The sequence below is a fragment of the Furipterus horrens genome, unplaced genomic scaffold, assembly GCF_987537825.1.
Source record: "Furipterus horrens unplaced genomic scaffold, mFurHor1.1.pri manual_scaffold_8, whole genome shotgun sequence".
Classification (NCBI taxonomy): Eukaryota; Metazoa; Chordata; class Mammalia; order Chiroptera; family Furipteridae; genus Furipterus; species Furipterus horrens.
In genome coordinates this window covers 51750354-51772912 of record NW_028327178.1, presented here as the reverse complement: position 1 = coordinate 51772912, position 22559 = coordinate 51750354, and positions in this window count along the sequence as shown.

Here is a 22559-nt window from a genome sequence, read left to right as displayed (position 1 = left end):
TCAATCTAAGAAGCAGCAACAAACAAGAAGAGTCACAATAATGAGGACACAGAGAAAAAAATCCCCCATCGAAAGATAAAAAGAAATCCCCAAAAAGAGTGCTAAATGAAAATGAGGAAAGCAAACTATCAGTCATGAAATTCAAAACATGGATTATAGTATTCCCTCACTTATCGCAGGTATTACATTCTAGAGCCCCCCGCGATAGGTGAAAATCCACAAAGTAGGAACCTTACATTTATTTTAGTATTTATATATATTTTAAGGCTTTATAAACCCTTCCCACACACTTATAAACTGTTTCCAGTCTCTTATTAACCTTTCCAACTCCCTTATTAACTTTTTCCACACTTTTATAAACATAACTTATGTTCTTAAACATATTCTACACTCTTAAACCTACATAACTTTAACAACATACGTGTACAGTACCACAAAATCCCGCGATACAACATAAAATCCACGATAAATAATTAAATATAATATTTTTTTAAATCCCAAGATACATTGAGGCTGTGATAAGTGAACCACGACATAGAGAGGGACTACTGTATAGAGAAGCTCAGTGAGCTCAGTGAGCTCAGAGAAAACTACAACGAACTCCAGGAAAACTACAAGGAACTTACTGAGAATTATACCAGCATGAAAAAAAATAACAAAACAGAAACTATCAATAAGAGTCAGGAAGAACTGAAGAATACAATTACTGAATTGAAGAACACAATTGAAGAAATTAGAAGCAGGCTAGAGGAAGCAGAAGATCAGATCAGCAAGCTAAAGGACAACATAGAAAAAAATTCCCAGAAATGCAACAAAATGAAAAAAGACTGAAAAAGAATGAAGAGGTTTTAAGAGAGCTGCAGAACAACATCAAACATAATAATATCCATATCATAGGAATACCAGAATAAGAAGATGAGCAAGGGATAGAAACCCCATTTGAAAGAGTAATAACAGAAAACTTCCCTAACTTAATAAGAGAAAAAGTCACGCAAGTCAAGGAAGCATACAGGGTCTCAATGAAGATGAACCCAAACAGGCCCACTCTAAGACATATCATAATTAGAATGGCAACACTGAAAGACAAAGAGAGAATCCTAAAAGCAGCAAGAGAGAAACAGCTAATAACATACAAGGGAGCACCAATATGGCTATCATCAGATTTCTCGACATAAATACTACAAGCCAGAAGGGAATGGTCAAAAATATTCCAAGCAATGAAAAACAAAGGCCTACAACCAAGACTATTCTATACAGCAAGGCTCTCATTCAAATGGAAGGTGAAATAATGAGTTTCCCAGACAAAAGAAGGCTAAAAAAATACATATCCACCAAACCAGCATTGCAAGAATGCTAAAGGGTCTGCTTTAAGAAGGTGAAGAAACAGACAGAGATAGAGAGGAACACAAGTACAAAGGGGGAAAATGACAATTAATAAGTACTTACCAATAATAACAAAAGAACTTACGCAACCCTATGTTTATAGCAGCACTATTTACAACAGAGAAGTGCTGGAAACAACCTAAGTGCCCATCTGAAGATGAGTGGATCAAAAAACTGTGGTACTTCTATAAAATGCAGTATTATATAGCAGAAAAAAAGAAGAAACTCCTACCATTTGTGACAACATGGAAGGAACTAGAGAGAATTATGCTTAGCGAAATAAGCCAGGCAATGAAAGACAAATACCATATGATATCACCTAATACAGAAAATTAATGAACAGCACAAACAAATGAGCAAAGCTGAACCAGAGACACATAAACAAGGAGCAGAGTGACAGTGACAAGGGGGAGGGGTAAGAAGAGGGTAAGAAAAGGAAGGGTATGGTCAAAGAACATGTATAAATGACCCATGGACATGGACAATGGGGTGGGGATTGACTGTCGGAAAAGGGGTGGGCAGGGTGGGGGGGAGCAATGGGGAAAAAAGTGGGACAACTGTAATAGAAAAACAAACAAAAAATATTAGTGGAAAAAAAAAAAAAGCAAAATAAATAAATAAATGAGCCAGCAAATCCCCTAACTGACACACCCCCCCCAAAAAAAAACTTCACATGTAGGAAAGTGAACAAAAGAAAATGTAAAGTATGGAAATGCAATTTTAGTGAATATTAGAAGGACAAGGATTTTCCTTCACTCTATTTCTCTCCCTGCCTGATCCCTCCAGAATTTGGCATTCTGAAGAAGTAAGTAATGACATAAAGTTCTTTACATAAAACTAATAAGAACAGTTGTTAACAGAGGTTTTGTTAACCAAGACTTTGACTAGAATATCATGCCTAAAGGAAGCATGCCTGGGCTCTGATTGTTACCAAAAAGCCCTGAGGAACTGGGATTGACTTTTGAAGGTAATAAAAGCCCACGAAAAAAAAGACCTGGTACCTTGGTTGGTTGTGCAGTTTAATGGCAATCTTTCCAGGAAAGGAATGAAGGTTGCTTTCCTGAAAGATTGCTAGAAGAAACCTTAAGGCACAATGGAAAACCTGAAGGACTTGTAAAAGACAGGTGTTTACAGGCAAGGCTGAATGGCAGGTATGTGGCTCAGCTCCTGTGCCCTGAAGGGCAGAATGAAAGTCACCCTAAAGGTTCCTTGTGTAAGTTCCAGCAAAGCAGACTTAAAGATCATAGGTGATCATTTGCTGTTCTTGTTGTGTTTATGCAAATGAACAGGATAAATTAAAACTGGACTTAATACAGTACCTTTAATGACAAGGAGGGTATTCTTAAGGAGAAAAATCGCAATTCAAGGAAAATCACAATGCTCAGTGGTAGACTATAAAGTAGTGCAGCTAACCGTCTAAAGTTTCTTTTCATTTAAAATATGTTTTCATTTGGAAGTTAAACTAGGTCTGTGACATCATTGTAGATGCTTAATTTACAGGCAAGAAGAATGTCAAATGCCTTGCAACTGAATGTCTTCCCATTAAGACAGTCTCACAGATTTAGAGACTGGTTTTTGAGTTATGTTGCATAAATTAACATGTGTGTTCTCTTTTCATAGGGCATAAGCCCATGATCTCATTACCTGAGTGATTGTCTGTACCTATAGGCCTCACTTAATCCTGTCTGCATCACTGCCTCTCGAGACTCAATGGTTTGGCTGAATTAAGTGGTTGGGTTGGTGAAGTATGGGGTGGTCTGTGGGCTTCACTTTAAAACTGGTTTTTCTTTTCTATCGTGATGGCTTGGACAGAAAGGGCCCAGAGGTCTGAGAGGAGGGAAACCTAAAATATTCCCCTTAGCTTAAACTAAGTATAGTGGTCAAAAGGGCTTTGGACAGGTGTGACATGCATTGCATACCTTCCTCCAAAGAAGGCTTGTTTTCCACTAATGTGAGACATTAAAAAATTAATTCCTGCCTTTTGTCATCTAGTGGTTACGGTGTTAATGATGCCTTTTAACCATGTTGCCAAATCTGTTGCTCCCAGAATACAACAAGGATGCCAGCTTGTTAAACCAAGCATGTTGTTGCCTAGGGACAGCCAACTGACCTGGAGTCTGCAAGATCCTTCTCCATGTGGGAAGGTCACCCTTCCCTCCATACCCCCACTCTTATTAGGGATTTCTGGACCCAAGGATAGGTAGGACGACAACCATGTCCAGCTTGAATCAGCTAGAGGAGCACGAGACCTTTGCCCATTGTGCTTTATAAGGTTACAAAAGGTCTTAAGTCTGAGAGGGGTAAATTGTTACAGAGCAGGGGTCCCCCAAATTAATTAATTAATTAATTAATTTTTAAAAATAAAAAAGAAAATCCAACTAAGCAAACCAGAATAGGAAGAGAATTGTAGGTATGGGAATCATTTGGAAGGTTATCAGCTGGGAGGGGGAGGGGGAGAAATGGGGAAATGTTGCAGGGATTAAGAAGCATAATCGGTTGGCACAAAATAGACAGGAGGAAGTTAAGAATAATATAGGAAACTGTGAAGTCAAAGAACTTATATGCATGACCCATGGACATGAACTAAGGGGGCTGGAATTGCTGGAAGGAAGGCGGGTACTGTGCAGAGGGGAGGAAAGGGGGGAAAATTGGGACTACTGTAACAACATAATTAATAAAATACACTTAAAAAGAAAAAGAAAAAAGGAAAAAAAAAGAAGAAAATAATTACTCTATCCAGCAAAGCTATCATTTAGAATGGAAGGGCTGATAAAGTAAACTAAAGAAATTCATTATCACCAACCCATTATTACATGACATGTTAAAGGGACTTATTTAAGAAAAATATCAGAACTATGAATAGTAAAATGACAACAAACACAGCTATCAACAACTAATTTTTTTTTTAAAAGCAAACAACTAGAACAGAAATAGAATTATAGATATGGAAACCACTTAGAGGGTTATCAGCTAGGAAGGGGCAAGGGAAGATAGGAGAAAAGGTACAGAGATTAAGAAGCATAATTGATAGGTACACAATAGACAGGGAGGTGTTAAGAATAGCATAGGAAATGGAGAAGCCAAAGAACTTACACGCACAACTCATGCACATGAACTAAGGTGGGGGTAATTGCTAGTACCAGGCATATGGTGACAAAGAGCGAAAATTGACAAAACTGTAATAGCATAATCAATAAAATATACTTTTTTAAAAAAAGTATGAATGTTCTTCAATAAATTAAGAATAGAACTACGATATGACCCAGCAACCCCTCTTCTGGGCATCTACCCAAAAACTTTGAAAACATTTATTCATAAAGATGTATGTACCATTATGTTCGTTGCAGCATTATTCACGGCGGCCAAGATAGGGAAACAATTTAAGTGTCTTTCAATAGATGGTTAAATAAATAAGATGTGGTACATACATACCATGGAATTATTCCTCAGCCATAAAAAGAATAAAATACTGCCATTTATCACATCATTCATGAATCTTGAGAATATCATGCTAAGCAAAATAAGTAAGATGGAGAAATCAAGAACTATATAATTTTATTAATACATGGGATACAAAGATGAAAACAACAAATGAACAAACAAGACAAACAAAAACTCAGACACCACAATATGGTGGTTACCAAAGGAAAAGGGGGATAAGAAGGAGGTAGTAAAGGGTAAATGGGGTGAAATACAAGGTCTTTCTGGAAAAAAGCCCAGCCATTGTTAATATAACAAGAAAGGTTTGCGCAACATCAATGTAAACTGACTGCCGAGTGGACTGGACTGCATATGCATGAATAATGATAACTTCACTGTACTAGTCAGTGGGGGCAGTAGTCTCCATTGAATGAGCTGTGTGATTGCTGCATTCAAAATGACTGAGCAAGTTAGGGCAACAAAGCTGCACCAAATCTTGCATTAAGCTTGAACATTCCTCCACAGAAACTATTTGGATGATCCATAAGGCCACAGCTATGGGCAACTGGTGACTGACAGCTTCATCAGGACAACGCCCACACTCATGCATCACATCCTGTGCAGAAGCTTTCGGTGAAACATCAAATCACCCAGGTGACAGGTCCCCCTACAGATCAGATTTGGTGCCCTGATACTTCTGTCTTTTCCCCAAACTAAAATCACCTTTGAAAGGGAAGAGATTTTAGACCATCAATGACATTCAGGAAAATACAACATGGCAGCTGATGGTGATTGGAGAACTGTGTGATGTCCCAAGGTGCCTACTTTGAAGGGGACTGAGGCATCTTTGTCTATGTACAATGTTTCTTGTATCTTGTGTCTTCTTCAACAAGTTTCTCTATTTTTCAAATTACATGGCTGGATGGCTTCTGGACAGACCTTGTATACAGTGACAGAAGACCTGACTTTAGGTCCTGAACACACAATACAATATATGGATGATGTATTATAGAACTGTACACTTTAGACCTATATAATTTTATTAACCAATGAACCCCAATAAATTAAATTTTTAAAAAGTAAAACTAAAAAAATTTAATAAAATGAGGGTCTCTGCTGAAAAAAAAATGACCAATAATAAGGTGTTTCTTTATTCTATTAGTAATACATTTAATATATATGCTCTCTGGGGTAGTATAAGAACCTGAGTGAACTGAATTCACTCTTGATAAAGCCACACAGCTATAGAACTAATGGTTCACCCAGCATGGTATTCTGTTACTTTTCACAAAACTCAGCAATGTCACCAGACATAACTTATCATCCCTTATTTACCTCTTGTATGTATTTATACTATAAAATATTATTTTATTCAGTATATTTAAACAGTTTTTCTTAGCCCCTAAACTACCTTCTGCCCTCCAAATTAAGCATTAATCCAATTTAAGCTTTTTATGATTTTATCAACTTGATAATATAGCCCTTTTCCACTTTTGTCATTTCACACTGAAAAAACCTTAATGGTATTTATTATTTGCTCATCTTTGGGTATTTTCCCATCAAAAAGTCCAAAATACATGATAAAGATTTGACATCTTAAATATATTGTCATTTAATATTTTTAAGATGAATCAGCCTTTTGATACTTTTTTATTTCAGCAATGTTTCACCATTGACCCCATCCTTCCTCCAAGTTAGTGTAGCAAACATTTAACTGCAGTGCATTTGCATAATATGGGGTAAGCTTATAAGAAACAAAAATACTTAATCATTCATGGAAAGTTCTTAGTTTTTTCTTTACATACTTATCTATTGATGCTTAACTTGATTAAGCCCTAGTATTTCTAAGCTTAAGGAGACCTTGTTTTGAGTAATCTCTCTGAACACAACAGTTTCAAAAGCTTCTGGAATGCTTCTGAGGTGAGGACAGCTGTGTATTAAACCAGCTTCAGGCAAACTCTTTATCACAGCCAAGGAAAATTATTTTAACTGCTCAGTTTCAGCTCTTCCCTGAGATTTGAAACCAAAAAAAGTACCATGCTTCGCCTTATATTACTATCACATTTGTAGTTCTTTGTTTCTTTCTCATGTAGATATTCCTGTCCCACCAAAGTAAGAAATCATAGTAGTACTCTGCTTCCCTAGGCTGAGCTCATGCATCTTCACACTTTAATAACAGTGAACATATTTCTGCCAATCAATAAAGTGTTTCCCAATAAAAAGATAAAAGTAAACATGAGCACTAAACTTACAGACCTTCATCTCAGAGGGGTTTTTGTGAACTTGACCACAAAGGCAAGGGAAGTAAAAGAAAAATTAAATGAATTGGACTACATCAAACCAAAAATCTTCTGCATAACAAAAGAAACCATCCACAAAACAACAGAAGTAATTAATCAACCCTGGCTGGTGTGACAGAGTGGATTGAGCACCTGCCTGTGAAGCAAAGGGTCACTGGTTCGATTCCCAGTCAGGGTACATGCCTGAGTTGCAAGCCAGGTTCCCAGTTGGGGGAGAGTGAGAGGCAACCACACATTGATGTATTTCTTCTTCTCTTTCTCCCTCCCTGCCCTCCCTCTATCAAAATAAATAAAATCTTTATTTAAAAAACAGGAACCAACCAAATGGACATTAGGTGTTAATATCCAATAGATGCTAATATAAAAAAAAAAAAAACTTATACAACTCAACAATAAAATAAACAGTCCAATCAAAAATGGACAAAGGAAGACTTACAGCCAAGACAGAGACCTAGATAGACACGCTGCATCTCCCTCCACAACTAAGGAATACAACTATCTCAAAACTAAAGACAACCAGAAGTTCCAGAAAATCAAGCTGCATGGAAGTCCAACAAAGATATAAAGAAAAAATACTCATCCAGAGAGGAAAGAAGGGTGGAGCCAGGGCAGAGAGGAAGCAGCGTGGTGGCAGCAGCAGCGGCAGCAGCAGGCCAGCAGAAAGTGAAGTCACAAATTTTAAAGAGTAAGAAGGGACACCTGGGGAGCGCTCCTGGCATCAGACCAGACTGTGCAGCTCACAGTTCCAGCGCCAGGGAAAATAAAGCCTTATTGCTTCTGACTGTGAAAAACAGTGGGGGTTGGGGTAGAGGAAGAAACTGCTTGTCTCTCAGCAGAGTCTGCTTGTTTAAAGGGACCCCATGGTCCTAGAACATCTGCAGACCCACCCACTCTGAGAACGACAGCCAGGACAACAGCTAGAGGGGTGCCAGTCCCATAAGGGAAACAGGAGAAGTGCCTGGAAAAGGGGCGAGTGCTGAGCAAGTGGCATTATTCCCTCTCAGACCCCTCTTCCCCGTATAGCACCACGACGTGGTGAAACGGGTCGCCCTATACTGATGAATACCTAAAGCTCCACCCTTTACAACATAAGATGTGCAATGGCTCTACCTAAGACACAGAGGTAAACAAACCCATAAGCTTGTCAAGATGAGGAGACAGAAAAGTATGGACCAAAAGAGAGAACAAGTCAAGATTCCAGTAGGAAAACTAAGCAATGAGGAGATAGCCAACCTAATAGGTGAAGTTATAGCCAACCTAACAGATGTAGAGTTCAAAACACTGGTGATAAAGATGCTCATGGACTTGCCAGATATGCTTAACTATGGAAAACATAGAAAGAAAGAAGTGGATATAAGAGATATTAGGACATCCAGCCAAGATGGAGGCATAGACAGACACACTGTGCCTCCCTCCACAACTAAGAAGGAATACAACTACCTCAAAACTAGAAACAATCAGAAGTTCCAGAAAATCAAACTGCAAGGAAGTCCAACAAACAAAGATATAAAGAAGAAATACTCATGCAGACAGGTAGGAGGGGTGAAGCCAGGGCAGAGAGGACGCTGTGTGGTGGGGGTGGCTGCGGCGGCAGCTGCAGGCTGGTGGAATGCACAGTTACATGTTTTTAAAAAGTCAGGAGGGACACCTGGGAAGCATTCCCAGCTCCTGACCACACCATGCAGCTCAGGATCACAGCACTGGGGAAAATCAAGCCTCATTGCTTCTGACTGTGCAAACCAGTGGGGGTTGTGGCGGAGGCAGAAACTGCCAGTCTCTCAGCAGAGTCTGCTTGTTTAAGGGCCCCCATGGCCCTAGAACATCCACAGACTTATTCACTCTGGGAACGACAGCCAGAGCAAAAGCTAGAAAGACACCAGTCCCATACGGAAGTGGGAGAAGTGCCTGGAAGAGGGGTAAGTGCTGGGCAAGTGGCATTGTTTCCTCTCTGACCCCTCCTCCACATATAGCTCCACAATGTGGTGAAACAGGTCGCCATGTACTGACAAATCCCTAAGACTCCACCCCCTACAATGTAACAAGAGCAAAAGCTCTACCTAAGACACAGAGGCAAACAAACACAGGAGCCTGTCAAGATGAGGAGACAGAGAAGTATGGCCACAAAGAGGGAACAAATCAAGGTTCCAGTGGGAGAACTAAGCAATAAGGAGATAGCCAACCTAACAGATGAAGAATTCAAAACACTGGTGATAAAGATGCTCACAGGCTTGACAGATATGCTTGAGTACAGCAAACGCATAAGAGAAGAAGTGAAGGCCATGCTAAGTGAAACCAAGGAAAATCCAAACAAAACCAATGGTGAAGGGAAGAAAACCAGGGTTCAAATCAATGATTTGGAATATAAGGAAGAAAAACACAGTCAACCAGTACAGAATGAGGAAACAAGAATTTTAAAAAATGAGGAGAGGTTTGGGAACCTCTGGGACAACTTTAAACGTGCCAACACCTGAATCATGGGAATGCCAGAAGGATAAGAGGAAGAGCAAGAAATTGAAAACTTATGTGATAAAATAATAAAGGAAAACTTTCCAAATTTGGCAAAGGAAATAGACATACAAGTCCAGGAAGCATAGACAGTCCTGGGTGAGCTGGACCCAGAGGGGACCACAATAAGATACATCATGATTAAAATGCCAAAAGTGAAAGATAAACAGAGAATCTTAAAAGTAGCAAGAGAGAAGTTGAGAGTTGCCTACAAAGGGGTGCCTATAAGACTATCAGCTGACTTCTCAAAGGAAACTGCAGGCAAGAATGGACTGGCAAGAAAAAAAAAAAAAAAAAGAATGGACTGGCAAGGATTATTCAAGGTGATAAAAAGCTAGAACCTACAATCAAGATTACTCTATCCAGCAAAGCTATCATTTAGAATGGAAGGGCAGATAAAGTGCTTTCCAGACAAAGTAAAGCTAAAGGAGTTCATCATCAGCAAGCCATTATTATACAAAATGTTCAAGGGACTTATTTAAGAAGATGAAGATCAAAACTATGAACATTAAAATGACAACAAACTCACAGTTGTCAACAACTGAATCTAAAAAATAAAAACAAATCCAATTAAGCAAACCAGAATAGGAACAGAATCATAGGTATGGGGATCATTTGGAGGGTTATCAGCTGGGGGGTTGTAATATGGGGAAATGAAGCAGGGGTTAAGAATTGTAATTGGTTGGTACAAAATAGACAGGGGGAATTTAAGAATAATAAAGGAAATGGTGAAGCCAAAGAACTTATATGCACGACCCATGGACATGAACTAAGGTGGGTGGAATTGCTGGAGGGAAGCAGGGTACTGGGCAGAGGGGAGCAAAGGGAAAAGAAATAGGGACAACTATAACAACATAATAAAATATACTTAAAAATAAAAATTTTTTGAAAACAGGCAAAGAACTTGAATAAACACATTGCCTACAAATACATGAAAAAATACTTAGCACCACCAGTTATAAGGGAAATGCAATAACCACGCTGAGAAACCACCTCACACCTACTAGAATGGCTGTTATCAATAAGACAAGCAATCATATGTGTTGGAGAAGATGTGGAGAAAAGTGAACCCTCACACACTGCTAGTGGGAATGTGAATTGGTCCAGCCAGTATAGGAAACAGTATGGAGTTTCCTCAAAAAAGCTAAGAATAGAGCTACAATATGACCCAGGAACCCTTCTTCTGCACATCTATTCCAAAAATTTGAAAACACTTATTCATAAGATATACATACCACTCTGTTAATCGCAGCATTGTTCACAATATACAAGACATGTTATTCAACTGATGGTTGGATAAAGAAGGGGTTTACATGTATACAATGGAATACTCGTCGTCATCGGCAGCCGTCCGTCTCGAGAGACGATGGTGTAGCTTCTTAAGAGTCTATCTGCACCGCCGAGAATGGCTGTGCAGTCCGACTCGGGAGTGACACGGTATCTGTCTCCTCCCGTGTTGAATCGACATCTTGCGATGACGCTGGAGTGTCCTCTCCAGTGAAGCTGAAGCTACAGAGCCTGGGCAGGGTGATATGGAGGGTCTGCTGTTGCCCATGCAGCAGACCCGCCCTCTCTTTGCAGCTGAAGGGTCCAAGGGAAAGACGGAGTCGATACAGCTTGGCTTCAGGTGCGCCGCAGGAGTTGCCGGTGTTGACTACAACGTCAAACCGCCTTAGGGACTCCGGCTCCGGATTTTCTGTCGGGGTTTACTCCCTTAGCCTTTCCCCTGAAGAGGTATGCCGCAAGGCAGCGGAGGTTTTTTGGAGTCAGAGTTTTCCTTCTCTGATGTGCCCTGACTGGAAGATCGAACCAGCGACACTTAGCTCGCAGGCCGACGCTCAATCCACTGAGCCAAACCAGCCAGGGTTACAATGGAATACTACTGAGCCATAAAAAGATGTAATATGGTGTCAAATGGATAGTAGACATATTGAGGTGATTACTTTCTAAGTTATTTGTGTCTAATCACTATGTTGTAGACCTGAAACTCATATGTCAGCTATAATTGGAAATTTAATTTTTACAAAATGAAATAATGTCATTTGTGACAACATTGATGGATCTTGAGTCTATGCTAAGTTAAATAAGTCAGATGGAAAAGGACAAGAACCATATGATTTCACTCATATGTGGGATATAAAACAAAAAGCAAGAAATAAACAAGTAAGCAAACTCATAGATACAGACAACAGAATGTTGATTGTCATGTATTTGACCCTTTATACCCTCTTTGCCTTCTCCCTACTGCCCTTCCCCTCTGATAACAACCATTCTGGGAGTGAACACAAAATAAAGTATACAGATGTTGTATTATAATGTTGAACACCTGAAATTAAAAAAATATTATTAACCAAAGTTATCCCAATAAATTTATTTTTTTTAAAAGAAATCATAGAGTACATATCATTTTTTTAGAAAGGACAATGAAGGGGAGGGGGAAGTGAGGGAGGGCAAAGTGGGTAAAGCAGATCGATTATATGGTGATAGATATGGAAATTAGGTGGTGAGCACACTATAATGCATACATATATTGAATTATAAGTGTTGTACACCTGAGACTTATATAAAGTTAGTAACCAATGTTATCTTGGAAAAAAAGGAAGAAAGGAAGGAAGGAAGGAAGGAAGGGAGGAAGGAAGGAAGGTAGGAAGGAAGGAAGGAAAGGGAGTTTCTCTTAACTATCCCTGCATTCATCAACAAGCATTTATGGAGTACTTCCTACATTAAAAACACAGTGTTGAATCCTGGTATATGAGGTCTTTCCAGAAGCTATCTAGCCATGTAATATGAAAAATAGAGAAACTTATTGAAGAAGATACAAGAAACATTGTACATATGACAATGACGCCTCAGTCCCCTTCAAAGTAGGTACCTTGGGACCTCACACAGTTCTCCCAGTCACCATCAGGTGCTCCATCGTATTTCCCTGAATGTCATCAATGGTCTGAAATCTCTTCCCTTTCAAAGGTGATTTTAGTTTTGGGAGAAGGCAGAAGTCACAGGGTGCCAAATCTGGGCTATAGGCAGCCTGTCACCTGGGTGATTTGATGTTTCCCAAAAAAGCTCTGTACAAGATGTGATGCATGAGTCCTGATGAAGCTGTCAGTCACTAGTTGCCCATAGCTGTGGCCTTATGGATCATCCAAATAGTTTCTGTGGAGGAATATTCAACCTTAATGCGTGATTTGATGCAGATTTGTTACTCTAACTTGCTTAGTCATTTTGAATGCAACAGCCACGCTGTACATATCCTCATTCAATGGTATCTGTTTCCTCCACTGACTAGTACAGTGAAGTCATCATTGTTTACACATGTGTATGCCAGCCCACTCTCCTTGGCTGTCAGGTTACATCAATGTTGCACAAATTGTTCTCATTTTAACAATGACTGGACTTTTTCTGGACAGACTTCATATGTATTTAGTCAAAGCAAGTGCTAGAATAAGACATACAAACAAATGATCATGGTAGTATATAGGTGCAATGACCAAAGAAGGGGCCAAGTGCCACATAGCAAACACAAAACAGACAGCAACTACTCTGTCCTGACAACTTGGTGAGGACAGAAGAGGGATGGTGACCTTTAAGGAGGACTTCAAAGACCAATAGTAACTCCCCAGACAGAAAAGGAAAGGATGGGAATTCATGACAAAAAATGACGTTCACCAATTTAGACAGGTAATTACCAGCAAGGGCTCTGTATTTCAATATCACCCAACACTTTCTGCACAGCCCCATAAAAAAAGAACAATTCTAGGAGTCCTTGAAAAAAACTCTTCTCCAATAGAATCATCTGTAAAAATTTCTGCAGGGTTATGAAATACAGATGTAGACATACAAGTCAGTTTCACTTTGGACATGTTAAGTATGTGATGTCTGCAGGGCCTGGTGGTGGAAACATCTAGCAAGAAGTTTGAAATTAGAGTCTAGAGCTCAGGAAAAATGGCAAAACAAGAGTTAAGACTTCATGGTTGAAGCCATGGTTTGTCTGGTCTCAACCCGGGAGTGTGTGTGATAGAAGAGAAAAGGCCAAGGACAGAGGAAGAGACAGGAGAAATGGAGGCAACTCAAGGCAGTAATTAGAGAAGTGGGAGTATTTCTTTTTCTGAAGAAACTTTATAGGTAAAAGTTGAGAGATATTCAAGAAGCCTCATCAACAGAGCCAAGAACAAAATCTCCTCCTCCCCTATGACACCAAAGGCCTGCTGCTTCATTGCTTTTCCATTTGGAAAGAGACATTGACCTTTCCCTGTATCCTGAATTTTATCTTTTATTTTAAGTTCATTCTAACTCCCTCAACTGCTTTTTCTTTTATATTGTAATATCTTTATAAATGAACTCAAAATAACTTGTGGAATGAGAATGTTTATAAATAAAAATAAAGATCCAAAATATCACTTGATGGAGTGTCTGTTATTTTATTTACTAAAGAAGAAACCATCTATTTGTAAATGAATAAATTTTTCAGCGTTTTTGGAATTTAGGCATTTATTTCCAACATAACAGCATCTTCTCCAACATATGTTGGACCCCAGACCATCTGAAAATATAGCAGCCAATCCCAAGGCACAAAACTCTTCTCTATGGAACTATTGTCTTCTTCGTCCAAGTTTCTGAAATGCAGTTGATGAAGATCGTCCAGGAGGTGGGCTACATAAGCTGGAACTTCAGCCAGAGTGATAGGAGAGGGGCGGTCACCTTTCCCTCCACACACACACCCTTTGTGTTTGTTGTAACTTGTCATCACAAACAGGAAGTGAGGCCTGGGCTCCCAAGGGATGCAAACAAGGTGGGTTAAGGTACTGTGCTTGGACCCTTGGGTAAGGCAGAGCAAGGAGAACAGCACAGGGCTCAGAGGTCATGAGAATTAGGCTTATCCCTTTGGTTCTGTGCTACCCACACAGCCTTTAATGCCCAAATAACAATAGTCCAGCCACCACTACACCCAACTGCAGGAAATGTCATCTTTCACCATTTCCTCCCAAAGGGCTTTTGGAGATCCCAGGGAAGGCTTACATAGTCTACCAACCCAGGCTTCTGTCATTGACCAGCTGTCTTGTCTCCAGCAAGATTTGTGGGCAACCTCTGACATATCACAGAACTCTTTTCCATCTACAGCACACTTCCCATACCCCTCCCTTCAGCACAAATGCAAGTTCCTCTTTCAGTTTTCCCACCTCTAAGATCAGCCTGTAACTTCTACAAAAATGTATTAAAGATTTGGGGACAGCAGGGGAGAATTACAAAACAGAAAAGAAAAATCTTAAAAGTAAAGGCCGCATACAACTACATACAGAGTCCATGGGCCCAGGTTTTCCAGACATGTCAGCTTATCTGGGGGAGACAGTCCAGTTACCACTGGATGTGTCCTGGATTAATCATTATCAGCTTGTCCTTTTCATTCTTTGAGTGTACCAAAGACAAAGATGAACTATATGGTTTTTCCAACCACCACCCCATTCAGAAGTGCTTTTATCATGGTGACTCTCCCCAGGGCATGGGGCTTTTGCTTCCCCAAAGATCAGCAAGAGGGTAAAGATCCGCCCTGTCCTGAACCAACTTTAGTTAGTGTAAAAACATGCAGAATGCAATTTTGTAAGTATGTTGTCAGACTGGTAAGTTCATAAGGTTTTTTTAAAGAACTAGGTTATAAATGCACATTTTTCTTTCCTTAATAAGTCTATAATAATATCTGATTATTTATAAATCAGAATAACCACTCACCATCTACTGGTCAATATCTAAGCTATTCACCTAAAGTCCCAAGCCAAGAGCCAAAAAAAGCCACTCTCACCAGATATTTCCCCCCAGCCACTGCACTGGGCAAGAAAGAAAAAGAGGGTCAACCAGGACCTCTCTCAGGGACCAGACCACTGAGATTCCAGCTAGCAGAGTATCACACAACTCCATGAGCCCTGTGACCACATTTGACATGAGGGAAGGGACCCTTACCCACGGTGTGTGGCAGACAAAGTTGTCTGGTAATGCACCTGGTTCCAACCCAGATTCTACATGGCTTAGCTTGGTTACAGACAAGAGCTGAATAGAACAACAGGAAAGTGTCCTTTGCCTCCATATGGTTACAGGGTACTTTCTGATTAACTCTGGGACAAAACCAAAAAGACTTTTGAAGTCTTTTTCCCTCAAATAAAGATCCAGTTGAAAATAGTAATTCAGTCATCCATCTAGAAAAAAAAGAAAAGCTGCTGAAGTTTAAACATAGCAGTCCCTTTGTCCCCCAGATTCCAGCCATCATGGCTTCCATAGCCCCTCACACTCCACAGCCCCTCATAGCTTGCCTATTGGTTGAGGGTCACTGCTGCTCTCTTGTTCACCAACCGGGACAGGGATGTGCCCACTGAGAAACCTACACTGACTAAACTTATCTGGAACACAGCACCTGGAATAAAATGGTTCTGATTTAACCCAGTGCTTTTGGAATCAGGAAAAAGTGGATTTGGGTTTCTGGGCTCGACTGATTTATTACATGACTTCGGGCCAGTGTCTCACTATATTCATCTGCTCCTCCTACTCTGGAACCTTAAAATTAAAGGGAGGCCTGAAAGGCACTCAATATTGAGCTGTGTTGTTTTCACATCTGTTACTCCATCAAAGAAGAGCCTGTTAACAGAGAAGGCAATGCTTCACTGCACAATAACCCATCCATTCACCTTGGCAAAAGGCTGGTATTGACTTCAAGTCATAGTTTCAGAAGTTAAATGCTGTCCCATTGGCTTCAATTGTGCAGCATCAAAAGAAGTTTTAGATCTTGAGCAAAAGGCTGCCTTTGTTCTTATAAATTTCCATTGTTATAACTTATAAGGGACCCACTGATCCCAAACAAAACTTCCATATCCTGTCAATGGTTTATTTGCACCATGAAAACCAAAGTCAGCAGAATTCATCAGCCAAAGGAGCCTCCCAGACGAGTGAGCGGGAAGGGTACAGGGACATTGGGATTGAAGCCGTGTGGCAAAGAAAACTCACAGAGGACAAATCCAACAGGAAACGGGCAACAGTTTTCCTCATAGAATGAGAGGTGATTATTCTCAAAGTGGTCTTTCCTATTCTCATATTGTTTCCACAATAAAATCAGAAATGGGGTGGGAGGAGCTTATTGCACTTCAGTTGGACAGCTTGAATCATAGCCCTGGCTTCACTTCTGTGGTTTTCAGAATAAACCACTGAACTTCTTGGTGCCAGATTTCCTCATCTGTGAAATAAGGATGGTGGTACACACTATGGTTTTATACCCACCAACCTCCATAACTCTTCTCTGGTAAGAGCATCTCAAATCCATTTTGGGGAATAGCTTTCCTCCACTCTGGCCCTACTGAGCCCTCCCCAATGACCATGTTGGCAGGACTCTGTCAGGGAAAGCACGGTGGGTTGCTGACCCAGGCTGAGCCTGTTAGACCCTCTCCCAGCCCCTCAACTCCTAAGCATAAGGGTCCCCAAAATGGACACTATGAGCCAATTCATCTCAACCTGGTTCTTTAACTGTTCCTTCAATTATGTGAGCTTTCTTTATCTTCCCTATGAATTTACTTTTCACTGAAATTAGCCAAAATTGGTTTCTGTTGCTTGCCACCAAAGACTTATAATTCCATTATATTTTATAATTACTCCAGCAACTTCATGGATTGCTCTGAGAATCAAATAGACTCTGGGTGTGAAAACATTTTACTAACCATAAAGCTCTGTATTGGATTTTAGCCTGGATACTCTGTAGAGTCAAACTCAGTGTGTGCACACTGGGCAACACAAGTCCTGGGCACTGTGAAATGTCTGTCATGTTGCTATATTGGGATTTGAGATACATTGTGCCAAGGAGCCTCCCCTCGGGATGAAAACACTGCACCTGCCCACTGCACACAGGCAGGGCTACAGGCATCAGGAGCTAGATTTATAGCACACAGATTAGTTGGGATAAATTCTCTCTGTCCTCAGAGACCAACTATATAAACAAGGAAAGAAAATGTCAGCATCAGCGTTACGGCCTAAACGACCAGACATGGGCAGTATGACACTAGAGCTATAATTACTTTCATTGAGATGCTTTTCAAAATGCTCAGCAGTTTTGATGCTGATAATTGAGCCTGCTGCTTTCTTGGTTTTCCTTTATGGCTCTTTTCAGTCATGATATATGTGCCCAGAATGCTAGGTTTGTTCTTTTAAAAGAAAGGGCTTGTGGTAAGAGTTTGGGGTGGGCCTAAAGCTGGCTTAACCAGCTAAAGGACGTCAAAATATCATTTCAAAAGTACTGTGCTTGTCCCAGGGGTTTCTGTTGTGCAGCATTGCCACATCAAAAGAGAACTTTAAATCTTAAGTGAAGGGCTACCTTGAGTGGACAGAAATAATCAATTATATAAGTGAGCCATCCTTGCCTCCTTAAGTCGTTCCTGTACAGGAGAGACTTGCTGGAGAGGCACTGCCCTCCTCAGTTTGGTGTCCAGAGTGCAGAGTACTGCAAATGATACAAAATTCCTGTCACAGTTCCTGCTGACCAGCAGAGCACAAACTAAAGAGAGAGGAGCCCTGTGCAGAAATGGCTTTAATCAAAGGCAGAAAAGTGAAAAGTGTCATAAAAGAAGCCAAGACACAGTTTTCCGGACGTTTCAAAGAAAATGCAACAAGGAAGAGGACTTAGATGGGCGTTGCCTCTGTGAGCAGAGCCCTAAGGGATGGTAGGACTTGTTGAGATGGTGGGGGTTAGGGGAAGGAATTTCAGCTGAGAGGAAAGTGTATACAAGGGTGTGGCAGCTAAAAATATGAGGCTAGAGTTAAGTGGGGTAACTTGGGCAATGCCACAGTTAATAAGCAATAAAAGCCAAATTTCAAGCCCAGATCTCTGTAGCACTTCCATAAACCAGAGAGAAATCAACTGCTACTTCATTTTTGAAAGCCTGACATGTATATGCAGCATTGCAAAGTCTACAAAGGACTGAGGCACTTCAGAGATGGCCTCTGACATCCTGAGCCCTAGAATCTAGCTATGGAATCACGGCAGACATCAGCAATGTGCGTGGGGAAGGCTCCCCCAGCCCACTACCTGTGTGTGCATAGGCTAATTCTTCAGCAGAACCATCACCTAGAACATTCCTGAGACTATCCTAAGGAAACATCCTGCTCACAAGCCAGATTTTCAGCTGTACCCACTGTTTTCTTCCTCTCCTCTTAGGCCCCTCATGTCAGTGCCCATGACCCTGAAGACAGGGTGAGGGCTTTCTACCTTGGCACTGCTTACTGTGCCCATGAGAGCACATAGATGTCCTCATCCAAATACTGTCCCCTGATACTCAAAGCCAGCAACCCTTAGGGTGCCAGAGGAGTGCAGGGACCTGACAGATATGGGAGAGCCATTGTCTCAATAGCCTTGTGCCCCATGTCTCAAAAAATCTTCCCTAAAAAGAGCTTCTTTAGTTTCTGGCCGCAAATGTACCCTCCCTAAATAAGCCAGCCCAGCCCAGCCCAGAGAACAGATGCAACAGAAATTATGCCCTCCATTACTGTCATCTCTTATCCTCACTCCTGGTCCCAGCATCAAAACAAAGCAAACATCACACCTTCTTTGGCCAAATGCAAAGACACCATGCACATTGTCATAGTGATGTGTTCAGAAAGATCACTACATCACTAACCTGCCAACAGTCAAGATTGCAATTCCAAGTCAATCAAGTTATATGATAGATGATAGATAGAGAGGGAGATGATAGACAGATAGATAGATAGATAGATAGATAGATAGATAGATAGATAGATAGATATTGTACATAAAAGAATAACTAAATATATAAGGTAGAATATGGCAAGTGCCAAAAGATAGGTGGATGGATGGATGGATGGATGGATGGATGGATGGATGGATGAACAGGTGAATGGATTTATAGATGGGTGGATGGAAGAATGCATGCTTACTTGGGTGGATGCATTAATGGATGAGAGGGATGGACATGAGAACTGCATGGGCAAAGGATAGTCTTTGTATGCATCAAGGAGATTTGCTTACTTTCCTTGATACTTTTCCAAAACTGTTTATCTATTTAACATTCCTTGGAGATTCAGATGTAACAAAATACCTAAAGTTGTAATCATCAGAAATTGTAATCACCATGTAAGGGAGGAATATAAACTAGGTACAAGGGGACAGACAGTGTAAAAAGCAGGAACTGGAGAGTGTATATGCAGTGATTACTTGGGTAAACAGACCATCTTCATTTTGAAAAAAAGCTATGGACAGATTCCTTCTAGAATTTCTCAGGCAACAATGTGACACAGGGGGAAAGCCCTGTGTCTAAACATCTGAGCTCAAACCTGCCATTTACGTTCTCTGACATAATGGGCAACTCACAATTTCCCTGATACTCTAGTACTCACCTGCAAAAAGACAATAATGACAATAATATCTAATCAGCCTTCCTAGTGGGTAAGAGGGTTATTTATAAAAGATCATGAAGGTAAAAGCTATTTATCAATTGATAGACACTTACAAATGCTAATACTCATAGTCAAACCTTCAACCAAACTGTGAACATAGAAATGTCACAAAAAGCATCCTCCTTACCCATTTCCAGATGAAATTGAAACACAAGGCATCCAACTGAGTTACTCCATGTGTAAAATTATGAAAAGCTGGTCATCTCCTGGCCCCTGACCATTAGACTCTGCCCCAATGCCATCTGGAGCTCCACATGGCAGAAGGCAGCTACCAAGGACCTTTAAAGAACACTTGGAAGACATGTGTAGCCTCATGGTGGTGCTTTAAAAGATGGAAATTCCATATACGAACTACCTTTCAATGTGTGTGTGGTGCCCTTGCCTATCTGGGTAGAATATGGGAGCCTGTGTGTCACCTACCTTTGTGTGGACACCTTCAGCTTTGGAAGGTGCTCATTGGATCTCAGGATTCTCTAAAATAGTCTAGATTTTGTCCTGAAAGGGATGTTGAAGATAACAAAGTCCAACACTGTTATTATAGAAATGAGAAAACTGGTGCTAAAGAAGTGATATGATTTATTGAATACTCACAGTCTGTCAGCCCTGGGGATATCAGAGTAGGCAGTGCATTTGACAGTAAAGAAATATGAATGTGCATGAAATTAAAATTTATGAATTCTTTTGAGGCCACAGATAGGAAGAAAATGCAAGAGTGCTGTTTATCAAGTGCTGCTGTCCATGGCAACACAATAGTGTCTCTTGACAAATGAGGACTTTGGGGGAAGTTATCCATTTACTCTAACATGCAAGTCATGTTCTGCCTTTAGTCTTCAGGCACAATTCTCATTTGATTTTGCCACAAGGCCAGATGGCAGGATGTGGCTGGCGAAAGATCAAAATACAATTTTTACCCAAGGACAAAGAAATTGTGAGCCTCTCAAAGCCCTCTCACTAGGGCCTTCTCTCTACCCCACTCCTATCATAAGTTACTACAGATTATTTCAGTATGCTTAATACACACTTCTCAAGTGCCAGCAAAGCCCTGGGCTAACTGTCTCAGGCATAACTTCTGACCTTAAGTTAATGATGTGAAAGACAAAGCTCACCATAGATTGAAACACAATATTGGTAGATTTACTCCCCCTCAAGACTTCTACAAATAAAGCTCTGCTTGAGGAGGTGGAGGGGATATTAGGGTACCATGTGGCCTCTTTGTTAGACACAGTCCATGACCAGCTGAGTGGAGCTGGGCATCACCAGCCACACATGAAACAACTCCCCTGGAGCATTTCAGGAAATAGTAAGGAAATGGAACAATGAATGGTTCCGTGTGCAAAAGCAAATGGCTCCAAATGCAACATCTGGAGGCCTGACCATCTCCGATATTTGCATTTTCCTTTGTGTTATGAGCAAATAACACAAAGGAAATGTGTTACCATCCACATTCTTGGAATTAATTATCATTTTAAATATTATTATCAGCATTAGATTTATCTCTGCCCCACAAGAGAATAGAGTGTTTCCTTATGCCCATAAAAATAGCAAGCTGAAAGATTTGAGAACATAAAGAGAGATAAAATTGAATTAAAATCAATGCACAATGAGTTATTCCCTACAATATGTTGTGCATTGTTCTAGGTATTGGGTATACAAAGGTGTTATGGAAATTAATTCTTCCCTTGCATAGTTTAAAAGGATAAGAGATGGTGCATATAAAGTACTTGGTTCTCAACAACTGGAAGCTGCTAAGGTCACAAACTAGACCCACTGTCCTCTGGGTCCTTGTACAACCTCCTTCCCATGTACACCTTGGGGAAAGAGAATTGCACACAGGCAGTCCCAGGGCAGCAAGGCTATGTAGATCTTCCAAAGGATAGTCAGCATCTGCACAGGTCCCACATGGAGGAACTGACCAAGTCAACTGTCTGCCATTCCAGTGCTGTGTGGAAGGTGAGAATCCCCACAATGCACCTGTATACCAGGTAGCAGAAAGATGTTGCCTGAGCTGAGCTGGTGAGTAGCACAAAGTGACCCCCTGTGACCCACAGACCCATCATTCTCAGTGGGGTTAGGGGGCCATTCTGAGGCGGAGGTGCCTCACACACCCTAGGCTCGGTTGGAAGTTGCTCTGTCCAGCAGAGGCTTCATGACCATGGTGGAACAAATTTTACCCAGGACATTTTATTATGTCTGGGAGAAGGAAGGTGACCACTCTCTCTAGTGGAGAACAGCAGCCAAGCCTTCATCCCTCATGCCTTTTATTGAGGAGGATACACACGAGAGATACAAGGTCAGAATTCATAAATCATCAATAGCTTTTAGACGTTTGACAGTAACAGATTACATGTATCAGTACAGGGGGGCACAATGACCAGTCCGTGTCAAGGTCTAAAAAACATCTTGATGCCACACCAGCACCAGGTGCAAGGTTTCATACACTCCTTGCTAGAGATTGTTTATGTTACATTAATGATAAAGAAAGCAGAGCAAGTTCTAAAGCATAATGAGCATAAT